Here is a 19,755-nt window from a genome sequence, read left to right on the forward strand (position 1 = left end):
TTAATGATAAAAATAAGTTGTTAATCTAATTCATAATCAGTTATTGAAATTAGTTGATTAGATATGTTTTATTGAACAAATGTTTCATTTATTTATGTTAGGGATGGCTGACGTGAAACAAACGTTCCGAAGCTTTGCGAGATCCCGAAGCGCAGATGATTGATTGATGCGTGATTCAAAACACCCACGTCACGTGACTATGGCTAAATGAAGCTTCTGAGTGTTTCAACAGGTGGCATGGTCCGCCGAGTCAGGGTTTGATTGATAGGTCGGTCGGGAACAGATCACACAATCACACAGTATAAAAGTGAAGTCAACGCATTTTCACATCGTGGGTTTTTGTGAGCGGAATTTGGTTTTGAGATAGCAGATTTTTGGTGATATAGTGACATTTATAGTGCGATTTGTTTAGTTATATTTAGGCTTCCTGTTAAATGTAGGCTACACATTGACTGAGAGACAGATAGAGTATAGTGACACATTAATAGATGCATAGATAGAAATATATATTGACAGATATAATAGATAGATACATAGATTAATAGATAGATAGATAGATAGATAGATAGATAGATAGATAGATAGATAGATAGATAGATAGATAGATAGATAGATAGATAGATAGATAGATAGATAGATAGATAGATAGATAGATAGATAAAAATGGAGGCTCCACAGAAGAGATGCCGTACATATGTGGTGTGGTAGCATTTCCATTTAAACCCCAAATAAAGTGAGATGTGTGTATTGTGATGGGCAGCTAGCCTACTGCAACAATACATCATCCATGATGCGCTATTTGAGAAGCACTCATCCTGCCGGAAGTGTGGGGACAAAATACAAGGACTCCGTGACAAACACTGAAACAGACAGGGTATATACACAAGTGCTAACAGGGTGACGAGAAACAGCTGTAAGGCAATGAACAATCAGTGACAGACAGGATCATGGGAATTTAAGTGAGAATGCATAGACACCGTGAAAACTGAGGCCCTCTAGTGTTTAACTCAGGGAAGAAAAAAAAACTCAATGGTTTAGGGGTAGGGATTGGGTAAGGACTACATTTTGGGACAGGAATGTTGATCCAGGATCAACAAAATATGTAGATCCAGGACCATGTCTTACTTGGCAAAATCACGATGACCAGTAGGGTCATATTGCGTGTGAGGATGCTGGAGGTGGAGATTTACAGGCTCTCACAGCACTTGATATAATTAAACTTATCAATTTGATGGCGGATCCAGAAAGTTTAAGCGACAATCACCAGTGACAACAGATTCACCCGTTATAAAATGCAAAAGACTTTGTTCGGACTTCGGAGTGGCTACAGAAAAAAGAGACAGCAACCGGATGCGAAAACAAGGATACATATCGGAAGGACATTACATGTAGTCACGCAATGCTGACGTTGTTAACTTTAACAATTTGCGAACAAAGTATACTTTGCACGGTTTTGCGTGATATGATAAGCGTCAAGCGATTGTTAGATTTAATCAGTGCGATTTACTGCACTGTCAGAACCAGAACAAAAGTGGATATTTCTTACTTGTTCATATGACATTTTCCGGTGAAAATTATTATGTTGGTCATACTTCCAAAAAGAATAATCTGTGATTCCGAATGACTGTATCCACATCGGCGCTGTGACTGACATTTGCACACTCTCCTCAAACATTGTGTTCTTCCGCGCTGTGCCGTGTCGAAGTACAACACGTTAAGTTGATAATTCCGCGAATGACTGTGTTGTGTCCTGTTAATAACTGTTAGTGAACACTGAGGGCGCTAGTGAGGAGACAGGCTGGGATTGTGATGAAAAAGAGAAGAAGAATAAAGTTGTATGTAGTGGATTACATGTCTCTCGGCTCGTGTCTAAATACTTGACAAAATACCACATTTTTGGCGACGAGGATGGCTATTAATGTGCCTTTACCTACACCGTTCATGCCTTGCCCAGGCGAACCTGCTATTCCCTTCCCTACATGGCTGAAAATGTTCGAGAACTATATGTTAGTAATCGATGCCAATGGGGAAAAGTGGCCAGAGGCGAGAAAGCGTGCTGTTCTTCTCCATGCACTTGGCACCGAGGGACAACGACTGTTTTACGCACTACCAGATACAGGTACCACATATGCTACTGCAGTGGAGGGACTTAGAAATCACTTTGTTCCTAAAGTAAATGTGATTGCGGAACGTCACAAATTTCGTCAGAGGGCACAGCGACCAGATGAGTCGATAAATCAGTACCTAGCTGCATTGCGAGAACTGGCTGCACTGTGTGAGTTTGGTGATATGGAGGAGCAAATGCTTCGAGATCAACTGATAGAGCGTGTTGCCAATACACGCGTACGAGACAGACTTTTGTTAGAAGCGGATCTGACCCTGGCTAAAGCTACTTCGCTGGCTCTGCAGATTGAGGCGGGGCTACGGAATGCGGGCGTTCTCTCCGACAGTACTACTCATGCCGCGAGCGCAACGGCGGTTACTACTGCGTCGGTGAGGGCCATACATAAACAGCATAGGAAGGCCCGCCAAAAAGAACAAAAGACACCTCCTTCATCAATGGCGCCTACAACGAGTCGCCGCTCATGCTATCGATGTGGATCTACCAGCCACCTAGCAAATAAACCTTCATGCCCTGCTGCTAAAGTGACGTGCAATTCATGTGGAAAAGTGGGACATTTTTCCAAAATGTGTCGATCCGGACAAAAGGAGGTGCGTGAAATAGTGATAAACGAACTGACAGTGCTTTATATGACTGATACTGTGCAAGATAAAATTCTCTGTACTGTGCAAGTGAACGCAAATGGTCATTGTCATGACGTTGAGCTAATAGTAGACACAGGTTCATCAGTCTCTATTATTCCAGAGAGTACTTATCAGACCTTTTTTCCTACATGTCAACTTTCTGAGCCTACAGTGAACCTGTTTACATATTCAAGAGAGAAAATACCCGTTAAAGGGTGTATGACTGCCACAGTTAATCATGATGGGCATTCTACTATAGGCTCATTCATAGTGGTAAAGTCAGGCACTGCTCTATTAGGGCTAGATCTAGTTGTGGCATTGCACATGCGTATTGAGGGCACAAAAGTTGTTACAGCTGACAGCTCGGAGGGTCCTATTGCACAGAGGGCACCTTCTGTACCAGTCACAATACCACAGATGACACCTGAGATCCAGGTACAGGAGATTGGCTGTGCAAAGGGATTTGTGCACAAAATTCAACCCAAACCAGAGGCTGTGCCAATACAACAAAAACTCAGAAGACTTCCCTTCTCGGTGAGGCAGGCCGTGAGCGATGAGCTCAAAGACCTACAGGAAAAGGGCGTCATAGAACGCATTGATGCATCTCCATGGGTCTCTCCGATAGTGGTGACGCGGAGAAAAGATGGAGGAAAACTGCGCATGTGTGTTGACCTCAGGGAACCTAACAAAGCCATTGTAAGTGACTGTTACCCGTTACCACACATGGACGAGCTATTCTCTGAACTTAGAGGAGCCACAGTCTTTTCTACCATTGACCTGGCCTCCGCCTACCACCAAATGTTACTGCACCCAGACAGCCGTGATATGACTGCATTTATCACACATGATGGTCTTTTCCGTTTCTGTCGGGTCCCATTTGGCCTTGCTTAAGCTCCATCAGCCTTTCAGAAGATGATGATGACCATACTAGCAGGCATACCAGGAGTACAGGCATACCTGGATGATGTGATTTGCTACGGAACCACTCAACAGCAGCATGATGCCAACCTACGGAGGGTGCTGCATGCCTTGAACGAGGCAGGACTTAAGCTAAATATGCAGAAGTGCAAACTCAACCAGACTTCTTTGCGGTTCCTAGGCCACACCATATCCAAAGAAGGGCTTCACCCAGATCAAGATCAGATCAAAGCTGTGGCCAATGCACCTGCCCCACATGACACATCCTCGCTGCGATCCTTCCTAGGCCTGGCATCATGGTACAGTAAATTTATTCCTGATTTTTCTACTGTTGTTGAACCGCTTCGTCAAACACTCAGGGAGTCAACAGAACGGCAGTTCAACTGGACTGCTGAGGCAGAGCATAGTTTCACAGACATCAAGAGACTGATTGTTGGTAGCCCTGCCCTAGCACTATACAACCCTGAACTGCCTACATATGTAACTACAGATGCCTCTGATTCCGGGCTAGGGGGTGTACTTAGCCAATTTCATTCAGATAACACAGAGAGAGTCGTGGCGTTTGCATCCAGAACACTTTCTCCGGCTGAAAGAAAATATTCCACTGTGGAACGTGAAGCACTGGCATGCGTTTGGGCAGTAGAAAGGTGGAGAACATATCTATGGGGACATCACTTTGTGTTACGCACAGATCATCAAGCACTTACTACCCTGCTCACATCCAGGGGTACTGGCCGTGCTGGATTGCGAATTGCAAGGTGGTCTGCAAGACTACTTTGCTTTACATATGATGTTGCTTACCGCCCTGGGAAACTGAATGTGACTGCTGACTGCCTGTCCAGGCTTCCACTGGCCACCACAGGAGAAGATGAAGTGGAACCGGACATAGTAGCGACCGTTTTCATGGAATCTTTGCATGCTATATCCTGGTCAGAGTTCACCGCCGCATGTGACACTTGTCCTGAACTGACTCAACTGCGGCAGCAAATACAGAAAGGCTGGCCAAAATGCAGAAAGAACGTCAGAAACGAGCTGATTTCATACTTCAATGTACGAGACGAACTGGCTGTAGACAAAGCATTTGTCATGAGAGGTACTGACCGATTGATCGTGCCTACATCACTGCGATCCAAAGTGGTAGACTTGGCACATGAAGGGCACCAGGGAGTGGTGCGCACTAAACAGAGACTGCGAGAACTGTACTGGTGGCCACAAATGGACAAATATGTACAGAGTAAGATAGCTTCATGTGTATCATGCCAATACAATGACAAAACAGTGAAGACTGCACCTGCACCACTTACACCCGTCAAATTGCCAGAGGGACCATGGGAAAAGGTGGCCATTGACATAACCGGTCCTTTTGAACGTGCTACATGGGACTGTCGTTATGCCATCACTCTCACAGACTACTACAGCAAATGGCCAGAAGTGGCATTCGCCTCTACAGTCACAACAGAGGTGATTACCCGTTTTTTAGCTACAGTGTTCAGTCGTGAAGGAAATCCGACCTACCTAGTCTCTGACAATGGATGTCAATTTACTTCCCATGAATTTGCAAACTTTCTGAGAGAGAGAGAGATAAAGCATCTGCGCTCCAGCGTCTACTACCCAAGAGCCAATGGGGCGATTGAGAGATTTAATAGGGTATTAAAAGAGTGTCTCCAGACGGCAGAAAGAGCACACAAGCCGTGGAAACAAACAGTGACAGAATTCTTACAGATCTACCGAGCTACACCGCACGCTACTACTGGAACTACTCCATTTGAGTTGCTGAGAAATAGGAAGATGCGCACTAAACTTAACATCTTTCCTGTCTCACACAAAATTACATCACACAAGCAAGTCAAAGAAACTGTGAAACAAAATCAACAAAACAGTAAGGAGTATACAGACAGAAAGCGAGGAGCAAAAGTGCCCACCTTCCAAGTGAATGATGCTGTGCGAGTCAGGAGACCGGAACACGTTTACAAGGGGTCTTCCAAATACACAGAACCTCTGACAGTCGTAAAGAAGGTCGGACCAGGTACTTATCTTCTTAGCGATGGTCGGAAATGGAATGCTTCAAAACTGGCGCGTTTCTCAAAGGAGGCTCTAGCTTGCATCAGTGAGAACAATGAGACTACACTGGATGGTCTCACTGGGACCGAGAATGTGCATGTTGGGCAAGAACCAGGCCCTAGACGCACCCCCAGAGTCCGAAACCCACCTCGGTGGTTAACAGACTTTGAGAGATGAATACTGACGTGTGAACTGTGCAAATTGAAAAAAATATATACTCAGATTGTTTAACTCATACTGTTCTGTTATGTGAGAAAATGTCATACTGTTTTGAGGTCTGAGTTATAATAGCTAAGAGAAGAATAGCCTAATTTCCTGTTAAATTAATTTTTTTTGGTTTTCAGCTATGATCCTTAACGGGGGTATTTTACAGCGGTTGCGGGTACCGTGTTTGTGTAGGGGAAATGTTGTGTCCTGTTAATAACTGTTAGTGAACACTGAGGGCGCTAGTGAGGAGACAGGCTGGGATTGTGATGAAAAAGAGAAGAAGAATAAAGTTGTATGTAGTGGATTACATGTCTCTCGGCTCGTGTCTAAATACTTGACAAAATACCACAGACTGCAATTGCAGATTTCGAACAAAGATGGTGACAAAGAGAAAAAACTGCGAACTGCAACCCTTTCACGCGTACGATCACACCGGTGTGATCAGTCTTGGCTGGTCCCTGGAGCGTACGATCACACCAGTGTGATTAGAACGGTCAGTGCATCACGTGATCAACTGCTAAATTCAAACGTGCTTTCGCGCGTTGGCTGGCGCTGAGCCAGAGACAGACGCACTCAGTGCTGTCATATATCACAACTATTGAGTGTTTTCAACCACATAATGTTTATTTTAGGCTTCAGACATTTAAATACACATAAGTACTAGCAAAACAATGATTTTGAGTTTGTAAAATACACACTGATGTCTATGGAAGCGGCAATAATAATCCTTTCTATTATAATAAGACGACACGTTTTATTCATATCAGATGCACATTGTGTAAGTAGCTTTACATTTGACCCTATTCTTCTCCCAGTTCACCGGCCACTTACTTTCATGTATTTCGTGAGAAGTGGAGGAATTGACGTGTTGTAAATCCAACAGATCCGATTCTCTGAACTGTAAAACAAACTAAAATGGCGCTGCCCATCGTGCATACAGCTCAACTAACGCGATCGTTATAAAGATGTTTAAACAGCAAAACCCATCCACTTGCACATATTTGACAATCGGAATATCAGTGTTTCATGCTATAGCTAATTCATTTGTGAATATTTTTAATAAAAAAGGAAAAATGACATAAAAGCAGATCATCATTCATTCAGCGCTGTGTTGTGGTTGCGCTGTGTTATGTGACAAGCAATGACGCGTCACCATGGAAACATTAAAGTGACAAGTTCTAAATAACGGTCGCCTTGAAAAACTCACGCTGGGGGGTCAGTTAGAATATTTTAAACCAGAGACTATTTGTATAGAGACATGCCATTTCATCAATCCTTAATACAACTATATAGGGAAAACCCGTAACGCCAAAGATGGCGGTTGTATGCATATGTCCCGCCCCTCCCGCTGGAAAGCCAATCGTCTGCTTTTAACAGTCAAGCCGGGAAACATTTAAGCCTATCGTCTGGTTCCACTGACGCATGCGCACAGTTGAGGTTTGCGACAGCGCAACATACGTTACTGTTTGAAAAGGCGGCAGATTTACTATGCAGTGTATGTGTGAGTTGTGTAATATCAGACATCAGAAGTCTCCCGCAGATTGATAGTGGCTCCCTGATGTCCGCAAATTAGTTCAAATCTCCCGGAATCTAGAGCGAGCGAGCAAGAGCTCGCACATACTGTGCTTCAAACTGTGTAGCGCGCGCACGACCGAGGGAGAGAACCCTTGCGCATGCATAGTAAAAGCATAACCTGTGGGGAAAAAGGCCTTTTAAACCTTATTTTGGGGCAAAGTCATCAAACTTTTTCAGCGATTTTTATCATATTTTACTGCTGTTTCTATACATGCAGATTTTTTGTCCCGGTGACCAGTGAAAGTGCAGTTCTGACTCTCTGCCCATTCATTTAGATAGGAGCCTGGTCTTGTTAGTCTGAAATAGCTGCCCGGAGGCGTTGCCAAGATGGCGGCCGAGTGACATGACTTGCCTAAAAGGACTTTGTTTAAACTTACGTGTGAAAGGGTTAAGTAAAATTTTATTGATGTAATAGTACTTTTACTTGAGTAGAATATTTTAGTACCCTTTCCACCTCTGTCAATTTGCATAATATTTATGCACGCACTGTAAGGGATGTAACACTACATATATACTAATTATTTTTGTTAGATCAAAAATAGATAAAAAAAATGTTTTATTAAATTAATTTTAAAAACGTAACTGCAATATCTTGTGTGTTTTTTTAAACTGGGTATCGTGTCAAACCCGTAGAATTCATAATCCGATATGTTTATATTTTATGAGAGCAGTCTGGTTACATTTCATTTGTAGATTAGAGTGATTGCATTTGCTGTTTATTAAATGTACTCAGATATCAAATAGCTCACACAAAATGTAACATTCTATCATCATTTAGGCTATGTACTCAAATGCTGTTCTAAACTTGATTTTTTTTCCCCTGTGGAACACAAAGAACTGATATTCATATGTAATAGGAAACTAGATAAAAATTCATTAAAGGGGTCATATAATGGTACATGCACTTTTTCAAGTTGATTGTACGGAAATGTGTGTTGGCAGTGCCTGTACACAACCATCATATAATGATAAAAATCCATCCAGTGTTTTTGTTTTAATCTCCTTATATGTTTTCCCCTGTTTTCACCAAAGCGTTTTTAGCCAGCTGAAAACGCTTGACGCTCTGCTGAAAACGCCTAGCAGTGGGCGCTTGAGAGCGTTTTGGCAGCGCAGTGTTTTTTCCGTTGAGACGTTTCGTTGCTATGATACAGAATATCCGCAGCACAGTTTACTTGTAACTGATTTCGCAGATAATTTGTTTCATACTGAAAATGTATTTTTTATCCAGTTTGTTCGGTTAGCTCTGCTGGTTGATGTCGTTGTACAGAAAGAATGTTGTGACAGTTGGTCGGTGTGGTGTTAGTCCTGCCCCTCCTCCACTGTGATTGGACGGCTGGGTAAAAGTGACAGTGATGAGCGCTGCGTTTTATCCCAAGCTGAACATTTTTCAACTCTCGGCGACCAGTAAAAACGCCGGGCGCTCAGCGCTTCAGCTTGTAAAAAACGCCGAACGCTCAGCGCTTAAGCGTTAAATACACGCTCAGCGCCTCGTTGTGCTCATGGCGTTTAAAAAACGCGGCGCTCCCATTGAAAACAATTGAAAACGTACGCCAGGCGCAAGTAAAAACGCTTTGGTGGACACACGGCCTTAAGGTTTTCGAAGGGACTATTCCCCAAGAGCAACGTCAACGAGCAACGGTTTTTGAGAAGGAGTCATTCGTTCCCCCCCGTCGCGGTCCCGAGGCTGCCGAGGCCTCGTTGGAATCCGCGACCTGGGGTTCGGATGTAGAGCTCGAGGATATAGAGTACGAGCAGACGGGCCAGGCCCTTTCTCTCCCTCCCTCTCCCGAGCACGCACGCGGTGTTCGGCCAGTCGAGTTTTCGCATGATTATTTATGCCCCAGCCCGAGAGTGCGCGAGACGGTTTATTTCGGGCTGGAAGATATTATTTACACTACAGCGTCCGACTCTGAGGATTTCGGGCCTGTTTTAGCTACTGACGGTCTCCCGCCTAGCGGCCAGGAGGCGCGGCCTACTGCGGCCTACACGGAGCTTATCGACGTGCTTTCGCGCGCTACGGAGAAGCTCTCTATCGACTGGCCCGACGAGCCCAGCGAGTCACAATCGTCTAAACTCGACGAGAAATTTTTAAGTGGCCCTAATTCTAGGCCTGAGCGGAGAAAGCTGCCCTTCTTCAGTGATCTGCATCACGAGATCTCCAGATCCTGGAAGCAGCCTTTTTCCGCGCGTCTAACAAACGCGGCAGCCGCTGACTTCACCAACCTCGTTGGTTCTGTGGAGCAGGGCTATTCCGCCATTCCAGCGGTTGAGGACACGTTGGCTACTCACCTTTCTCCGTCGTCTGCTCCGTCGTGGAAATCTCGCCCCCTCCTTCCCTCTAAACCGTGCAGGACTACTTCCGCCCTTATCGGAAAGTCCTACATGGCAGCTGGTCAGGCAGGCATGGCCCTACATACTATGGCCATCCTCCAAGCCTACCAGGCTGATGTCTTGAAGGAGATGGACGAGGGAACAGGAATTACGCCAGAAGCTGTCAAAGAGCTTCGTAAGGCCACGGATCTGGCCTTAAGAGCCACCAAACACACCGCACGCGCTATAGGTCGTTTTATGGCAGGGGCGATTGCTGCAGAGCGCCACCTATGGCTTAATCTCACGGAGATCCGTGACAAAGAGAAGGTTTTCCTCTTGGACGCCCCAGTTTCTCAATCTGGACTGTTTGGGGAGGCGGTCAACACTGTGGTTGACAAGTTTCGGGCTGCAAAATCCCAGTCAGCTGCCCTCAGGCAGTTTATGCCCAGGAGGGCTAGGGAATCCTCTAACCCCTCCCCGGCTCAACCCAGAGAACGTTCGTCTCATAGGCCGGATTTTGCTGCTAGGAGAAGTGACTCGGTTCATCCCCCACCTGCTACGGTTTGGGGAGCCCGCGGTCGCCCGTTCCCCCGCCACCGACCTCAGAAGCGTCTGGAGCTGAAGCGGTCTAACAAACCCTTCGCTCCAGCCTCCTCGAATCGTTCCTGACCCGCAGGTCAGAAAGAGGAGAGCTTCCCCCGATTTACGAGGTTGGGACAGACCGCGAAAGCGTTTCTGCCCACCTCTAACTCGCTCTCCTTCTCTAAACCTGTCACTTTCGCCACCCGGCGTGTTTCGAAGTGCAGTAACTACTCGACCTCGTTCAAACCGTCCGGCGCAGGAGGACGGAGACACGTTCAGCTTTCTCCCCTTGCCTCCGACGCGTTTGATACCTGCTGCTCGCATCCTCGGAGACACTTTCGGTTTTCCTCAGGAGCAGGCAGACCCTATGATCTTGATCAAACAGGCAGTTGTACCTCCCGCTACGTGTCAGGACGTCAAGTGCCCTCCTTCACGTTGGACCACGCCACCCCACAGGAGTCAGCGCGTCACCCTAACTCAGGTATGTCCGCCACATTGCAACACTCCTCTTCCTCTCTCTCATTTCTTTCAAGAATGGAGGCGTCTGCCAGGGGTATCGCCTTGGATCCTCCTCACGGTTCGGCTCGGCTACACACTTCAGTTCTGTCGCCCGCCCCCTTGCTTCAACGGAGTCTTTCCAACTGTAGTCAACAGCGCCTCAGAGGCTTCTGTACTACAGCAGGAGATTTCGTCCCTTCTCCTCAAGGGAGCAATAGAAGAGGTTCCTCCGAAGGAAGTCGAGCAAGGTTTCTTCAGGCGTTACTTCTTGGTCCCGAAAAAGGGCGGAGGTCTGCGACCAATACTGGACCTGCGCCGGCTAAATTTCTCCCTTTACAAAGGGAAATTCAAGATGTTGACGCTGAAAGCTATCATATCTCAAATTCGAGCAGGGGACTGGTTCGTGACAGTAGACTTGAAGGATGCATATTTTCATATTCAGGTCGTACGGCGACACAGGAGGTTCCTCAGGTTTGCCTTTGGAGAGAGGGCGTACCAGTACAGGGTCCTTCCCTTTGGTCTCGCTCTAGCGCCGAGAACGTTCACAAAGTGTATGGATGCTGCTCTGGCCCCGTTGCGGCTCCAGGGCATCCGTATACTCAACTACCTGGATGATTGGCTCCTTTTAGCCCAATCCAGGGAATTAGTGACTCACCACAGGGACATTGTCCTCCGTCACATTCAGTCTCTCGGTTTGAGGTTGAACACGGAGAAGAGTGTTCTTACCCCAACTCAAAGCACAGTTTTCTTAGGGGTGCGCCTGGATTCCGTTCTGATGCAGGCCCGTTTGGCTCCTGCCCGGATTTCCAGTCTTTTGACAAGTTTGGCTCACTTCACGCTCGGCCATCGTGTTTCTGTGGGCACTTGCCGCAGGCTTTTGGGTCTCATGGCCACAGCATCCCCTGTGCTTCCCCTAGGGTTGCTCCATATGAGACCGTTTCTGTGGTGGATGAAACTCTCAGGTGCCCGGTCCACAGGACCGGCTCTTCGCCTGTTGAAGGTGTCGCGCAGTTGCTTCCGCGCCCTTTCAATTTGGCGGGACCCTCTCTTCCTTCGGAAAGGGGTCGACATGGGTGCAGTTTTCCGTCGCCAAATGGTTACGACGGACGCCTCTCTGACCGGCTGGGGTGCGGTTTTCGAGGGCAGGCCAGCATGTGGGGTCTGGACTGGAGAGACTCTCTCTTGGCACATAAACAGCTTGGAGCTGAGAGCTGTTTCCCTGGCCCTTCTTCACTTTCTCCCCTTTCTCGAAGGACACCATGTCATTGTCAGAACAGACAATATGGCAGTAGTGTCTCATGTAAACCGACAGGGGGGTTCACGGTCGCGCACCCTGGACAGGCATGCGCGCCACCTTCTCCTGTGGTCTCAGGGCAAGTTCCTTTCACTGAGGGCAGTCCATGTTCCTGGGATCCTGAACCTCGCAGCAGATTTTCTGTCGAGGCAGAAGCTCAGGTCGGGGGAATGGATGTTGAACCGCCGAACAGTTGCCCTGATTTGGGAAGTGTTCGGAAAAGCAGAGGTGGACCTCTTTGCATCACAGGAGTCGTCCCAATGCCCACTTTGGTTCTCCCTGAGCCCCCCAGCACCATTGGGGATAGATGCGTTCGCCCACCCGTGGCCAATGCAGAAACTTTATGCATTCCCGCCTGTCAAGTTGATCCAGGCAGTTCTGTCCAGAGTGAGGGAGAGCGGAGCCCGTCTCCTACTTATAGCCCCATTCTGGCCCTCCCAGCCGTGGTTCTCGGAGCTGGTTCCTCTTCTGGAACTTCCCCCTTGGGAGATTCCGGTCAGGGAGGATCTGCTGTCCCAGCTTCAGGGCAGGATATGGCATCCTCGCCCCGAAATTTGGAAGTTATGCGTATGGCCCATCAGAGGCCGCTAGCTTTGAGCTTTGGTCTTCCCGCTGACGTCCAGGAGACCATTGCGAGTGCAAGAGCCCCTTCCACGAGAAGGTTATATTCCTCCAAGTGGAGGGTTTTTGAGTCGTGGTGTTCGACACACGCTACGGACCCAGTCAGCTGCCCAGTCGGTTCAGTGCTGGAATTCCTACAGGAGAAGTTTGCTTCTGGAGCGGCCGCTACTACTCTGAGAGTATATGTTGCTGCTATTGCCGCTCATAGGGAGTCGGATGAGATCTCCCTAGGTAAATTGAGGTTAGTCTCAGCATTTATGCGTGGGGTTAGGCGCCTGAAACCAGTACGCTCCCCTGGAATTCCCTCTTGGGACCTGTCGGTCGTCCTGGAGGGCTTAACGGAAGCTCCCTTTGAGCCCTTAGAGTCAGCTCCAGAGCGGATTCTGACTCTCAAGGTTACTCTTTTGTTAGCCTTGGCTTCTTTGAAGCGGGTGGGGGATTTACAAGCTCTTTCTGTTAGCAAGACTTGTATAGACTTCGCTCCTGGTCTTGTCAGGGTGACTTTGAGACCGAAACCGGGATATGTGCCCAAAGTATTGTCAACAGCATTCCGGTCTCAGGTTATTAACCTTCACTCTTTCCATCCTCCTCCTTTTGTCTCTGAGGAGGACAAGAAGCTTAATTTGCTCTGCCCTGTCCGAGCATTGAAGTTATACGTGGATCGCTCTGGCGGTTGGAGAAAATCCAACCAGCTCTTAGTATGTTTTGGTGCTGGCCGCCGCGGGCTTGCCGCATCAAAGCAGAGAATTTCCCACTGGGTTACAGAGGCTATTTCACTGGCATATGAGGTGCGCGGTCTGCCTTCACCTCTTAGCATCAGGGCACATTCCACCAGAGGCGTGGCTTCCTCTCAAGCACTTTTTAGAGGTGCCCTCCTGGAAGACATTTGTGTAGCAGGCTGGTCCTCTCCGCACACTTTTGTCAGATTCTATAGTTTGGATCTTGACATGACTCCAGGTTCCCAAGTTTTATCTGCTTGAACCAGTCGTGTGAGTTATCTGGTCTTTGTACTAGTTACGGCAGCGCTTAGCTTGGCGAGTTTGGTATTTCGTTCCCACTGCGTCCTAAGCTACGCAGCGTTGAGTGAACCTATGAAAGAGAACGTCTCTGGTTACTGGTGTAACCTATGTTCTCTGAATAGGGAACGAGACGCTGCGTTCGCTGCCAAGCTCCTTGCGCTGCCGACAAGCTCCTTTTTCGGCAGAGAAATCTGAGGAGCAGATGGCGCGCGCGCACTAATATAATGTGACGACGCAAGAGCGTCGGGGCGGCGCCCGCGCCATCAGCCAATGAATTGGCGTGATTCTATAAGGGCTTCAGACAATCGGCACACCCAGAGGGCGTTCCCACTGCGTCCTAAGCTACGCAGCGTCTCGTTCCCTATTCAGAGAACATAGGTTACACCAGTAACCAGAGACGTTTTCTATGTACGACGTTCTCAATATAATTCATAATCCCACGTTTATAATGAACAACGCGTTATGGTTATTGTGTTATTGTGTTACAAACGTGTACGCACAGAACAGAGGGGCGGAGTGAGCACAGCTCATGATCATTTAAAGGCATATGCACTGAAACGGCGTGCTGAAAACAGAGCTGTTTTTGACCAGGTAAAATAACTGTTTTCTTACAATACTAATGAGAATTTTAAATTAAAGTATATTACAAACTTTTAATTTAGACCCAAAAGAATCATATTAGCTTGTACAAAAATGGCATTATATGACCCCTTTAACACCAATCATAATCCACTCTTAGAAGAAAAGGTTCTTTAGGTTGGGTTCTGTCAGGTGCTTCACATATAACCTTTTAGAGGTTCCCATTATGGGATAATTTTATGGATTTAGTTTTATTTTATTTATTTTAATTCCTATTTTATTACATTTTATGAATTAAAGCTTGCAAACATTATCACTAGAAAAAAAATGAAATTACCTGTTTAACATGAAAGTATGTGCAATCATTTAAAGGTGCTCTAAGTGATGTTGGGTGACATCATTTGTCAAACAAAACGTCTCCGGTTACTTTCGTAACCTCGGTTTCCTGAGAGGCAGGAAACGAGACAGTACGTCGTGTGACGTATATGGGAACTCCTCCCTCCTCCACTTCTGCTGAAATCTTATGGGCTAACGCCAGCTGACACAGCTGGCCAATTGACGCAAAGCATGCAAATACTGTCAAGCCCTCTGGCAGCATAAAATGCATGCGCGCATACAATTGCATCAGAATCACGACTGAACGCTAGAAACTGAACAAGCGAGCACGGCGGACGACGTAATGTCTCGTTTCCTGCCTTTCAGGGAACCGAGGTTACGAAAGTAACCGGAGACGTTCCCTTTCAAGGCAGTCATATCAACATTACGTTGTGTGACGTATATGGGAACTGTATAAAATCCCGCCGTGGAAGCAGTGAAGCCCTCCCACTCGAGACTGACAGAACCCACAGCCAATAGCCGCGCTGCTAGGAATACAAGCATCTGATAGGCTGAAGCGGGCCAAGCGCGCCGTCTAAACCCTGTCAAAATTTGCATGTCCCAAAGCAATGAACTAGAGTAAGGCTGCACTGAAGGCTCAGAGCAACACAACTCAAGCAATGTAAACACAGTATCAACAGCACAGTGGTGACAACTGCATAAACATACACTCAAAAAAATGATATGTTGGCTTTAATTAACTTTTTTATGTCAACAGGTTCCATAAATTAACTTTTTTATGTCAACAGGATGCACATAACTGGGTTATGTTAAACAAACATAATTTGGTCATGTAGCTTCAACACACTCAAATAAATGATATGTTGGCTTTAATTAACTTTTTTATGACAACAGGTTCTGATATGTTGACTTTAACTTTTTTATGTCAACAGGATGCACATAACTGGGTTACGTTAAACAAACACTGAACACTGAAGCAGTGAAGCAGATAATTAAGTGAATAATTGAGTGATGATTGAGCATTAATCATGAACACCTGATGTTAACAAGCAGAATCACTGAATGAGAAAACCGGAATTTCAGGTCACCATTATGGAGATGAGTGTTTGTTTTAGTTGGGCTATTGATGTTGACCCTCACTTTATTAACTTTATATTTTGTCTGACTGCTGTACATGAGTTATAACAGCCAGATGATCAATTAGAAAAGGTGATCTGATGGTGTTGGTTGTGTTTTAACATAATCATTATATCACTATCCTTTGACCTGAATCACTGAACTCATACAGAACCCAATTTCTGAGTTAAGTTTACCTTATGGATTATAGCAGCAACTGCCATTGTAGAACATACCATTTTTAGCCTTTTCAGTGAAATCCAAATGATCAAATCAATAAAAAAGAAACAAAAAGAAACTTAAAAAAAAAAAATGATGTAGGCACACACAGACATCAAGAATCAGACTGTGAATCTCAACAATGGTGACAATTATAAAGCATGTTGCAGTGCATTCTGGGTGCCACCAATCAAAACTCATTCATGGCTCCCATCATGCATTTCTGCATGAATAAATAATGAGCTTATGGTTAGAGGTGATCTGTTTGTCACCATTGCTGAGATTCATACGCTAAATATTGATGTCTGTGTGTGCTTGCATACAAATGTTTTTTTGTTTGTTTTTTGTTTAGATTTGATCATTTGGATTTCATTGAAAAGGTTAAAAATGGTATGCTCTATAATGGCAGTGCTGCTATAATCAATAAGGTAAACTTAACTCAGAAATTGGGTTCTATATGAGTTCAGGTAAAATGATTGTGAAATAATGATTATGTTAAAACACAACCAACACCATCAGATCACCTTTTTAATTTGTTCATCTGGCTGTTATAACTCATGTACAGCAACCATACAAAATCTAAAGATAACGATGTGAGGGTCAAGAGCCCAACTAAAACACACACTGATATCCATAATGGTGACTTTAAATTCTGGTTTTCTCATTCATTGATTCTGCTTGTTATCATCAGGTGTCTTCAATAATGCTCAATCATCACTCAATTATTCACTTAATTATCTCATTAACTTTAACACCGCTTCAGTGTTCATTTAACACTCAGCTCAGAGTTTAATTAGGTCGCTTAGAATTACTTAACTCCATTCTGTTTAAGTTACATGAACACATTATGTTTAAGTTACATGAACACATTATGTTTGTTTAACGTAACCCAGTTATGTGGAACCTGTTTACATTAAAAAGTTAATTAATTCCAACATATCATTTTTTTGAGTGGTGCCATAAGCACAGCGGGACAGGCTCACGAAGAACCATAACAGAGTTAGCTATAAAAAGGTAGCTACTATAATCTTACAATGAGAAAACTTAACTCACCGAAAGCTCTCGCGACGCCACAGAGGGTACATCCAACTTATAAAACCTGGCGAATGTATTCTACGAAGACCAGCCAGCAGCTAGACACAAGTCCTGTATAGACATACCTCTAGACCAGGCCGACGACGAGGCGATCGCTCTCGGATGTAGGTTTGAGCTTTCTTGAGCCAATTTCGTATGCCCATGATTAAAAATGGACAATTCATATTTTAAGGCTAAAGGCAGCCGGCCATGTCAGAAAGTCAGCTAACAAATTTCCTGAGCGGGACGCACACACACAAGCAAAGTGGGCAATTAAAGAGACAGCTTCACCTATGCGTATCACGATCGCGAAAGGACACAACCAATCCAATGCATTAAACATGTTACATGAAAGCATAATGAAATAATTTCTGATTTGAAAAATCGAGTTAATGGATTTATTTTGTGTATTATATGTAGGCTGCCTATGAGTGTGAAATCCATCTGTGTTTCTTTTGTTGGCAAAATCTCGTTTACATGTGTGCTAATACAAATTTAATCTAAGGGTGCTTTTTAAATAACAATAACTTAATGCTCAATTTTCTACCGATTTTCAAACGGTTTGGTTTGTTATAAATGTCAGAGATGTATTATGACACTGCATCAGTGACGTGCGATCTGGGTCAACACAGTCAAACTAGGCAAACCTGCCAAAATAAAAAAATAAAAATGTTTAATAAATAATAAACTTGTATTTGTATTTTTACTGTTTATTCTTGTGATTTATATATGCAATATGGGTGTTATTCCAATTGTTTAGACGTTACGATGACAAATGTAGCAGTTACGCAAAATCAAATAAAAACCAAATGGTAGAATAAGCAGTGCTTTTACGGTCCATTCATTGCAGACAAGCGAAAAACCCATGTTGCGCATGCGCACTTCGATCCTGTATTCTTTAACATGTACGGCAAAAAGCACAACTCTGCTGTGCCTTTGGACGTAAATATGCTATGCCCGTAACCATCTACGTTACATATCAGACATGGACCTCTTTTTTTACAAGGGGGTAATCCATCAGCCGGAAGTTGAAGCTGCCTCCGGAGGCCGCCATTGTAGCTGGCTATCACCTTCTGTTAGCATCCCATTGACTCCCATTCATTTTGGCGTCACTTTGACAGCGAATAAATTTACATCTGAGACGTCCAAAGACTCAATATGTCCATTATTTATTTCTTAAGAAACGGGACAATGGATAAAAGGCTCCATTACTTTGTATCTTACGTTAAGGTCCCGTAGAAGCTGTTTTTGTAAAAAATAGGCTTACGATTGCGTCATAACCACGGGACGCTCTGTCGCACAGTAGAGAAATTACCATATAGACAGAAGTAGAAGCTCGTAGGCAATCGTTTACTGTCTATGAGGCAATCGGGTGGACATGGAGGCATAAAGTCAAGGGAGAAGCCCATAGATAGAGAGTTAATAAAAGCAACGGGACAAAATATTTCAACAACAGATTTGTTTCAGATTTCAATTCAGATTTGTCTCGGCACAGCTACTAGAAGGTCAGAACGGTTGCTCACGTGACCTCTACGTCGTCAAGCTCATTTTGAGCCTGCGCAGTGCGCTTGGCTATCAGGAAGTGAGTGCTTTTATGGGCTTCAACTTTCTCCGTTGAAATCTATGGGGTCGCTGTGTCCATTTCTTTTACTGTCTATGGGTGCTTCTCAATATCCCTCCTCGTCTCCTCGCTCCTCCGTCCGGCCATCCTATGACCCGGAAACCGATCGAGCTCAGCCATCTTGAAGGACATCTCAATTCTCTAATTGCACCGCGAGGAGGCGAGGATCGAGGAGTGAGGAGGCTTCCAGAGGAGCTATGAGCGAGGATACACAGGTGTACCCTTTGCGGAAGAGTTTTATCGACTAAACATGACGCACGTATCAATTCTCCTCCCCCATCACATCTGTCACAATCATTTGAATTTATACTTTACTTTTGTAGTTTACATTAACCACACAACTCACATATTTCAACAAGGTATCTTGCTTTATTATTATTTATTATTAATTTCTTAAATAAACAAACTTTAACAACATAAGGGCAGATCCTTTGAGCGCTGCTGATGACGCAGTGAAGTGACGTTCGAGTGATCAAGTATTCCAATGTATAAAAAAGCTTTCATTCAATTCCTCCGTCCTCATTTTTTTTTCCTTGCAGCCTTCCCTCGCGTCCTACAGGGGGTGGAGCTGAGACGCGAGGAAAGGAAGCGAGGAAAGGAAACGAGGATGCACAAATAAGAAATGAGAAGCACCCTATGTTTTTTTACAGTCTATGAATGAGACGCGTGTGAGATAGGCCTACTTCTCTGTCAGCAGTGGCTGGTCTTAAAGTGACAGCAGCCACTTGACAGCAGCCATGCTGTCTGCAATTAATGTTAATCAAAGAACAAAGATAACAGAGAAAATCACTCACTGCTCTTGACTAATTAATGCAGTGCAAACTGTTTGATAACTTTTTTCAATTTCTGTATATTTCCTACCTGTTTGACAGGTAGGAAGGGCACAGGTAAATATGACATTTATTATAATGGGTTTATGTGAGGATTGGTTTTAAGTTCACTTAAATTAAAAGTAATTTTTTGAAAAATGTTAATTTGTT

The sequence above is a fragment of the Rhinichthys klamathensis genome, unplaced genomic scaffold, assembly GCF_029890125.1.
Source record: "Rhinichthys klamathensis goyatoka isolate OS25496 unplaced genomic scaffold, OSU_Roscu_1.1 h1tg000733l_1, whole genome shotgun sequence".
Taxonomy (NCBI): domain Eukaryota; kingdom Metazoa; phylum Chordata; class Actinopteri; order Cypriniformes; family Leuciscidae; genus Rhinichthys; species Rhinichthys klamathensis.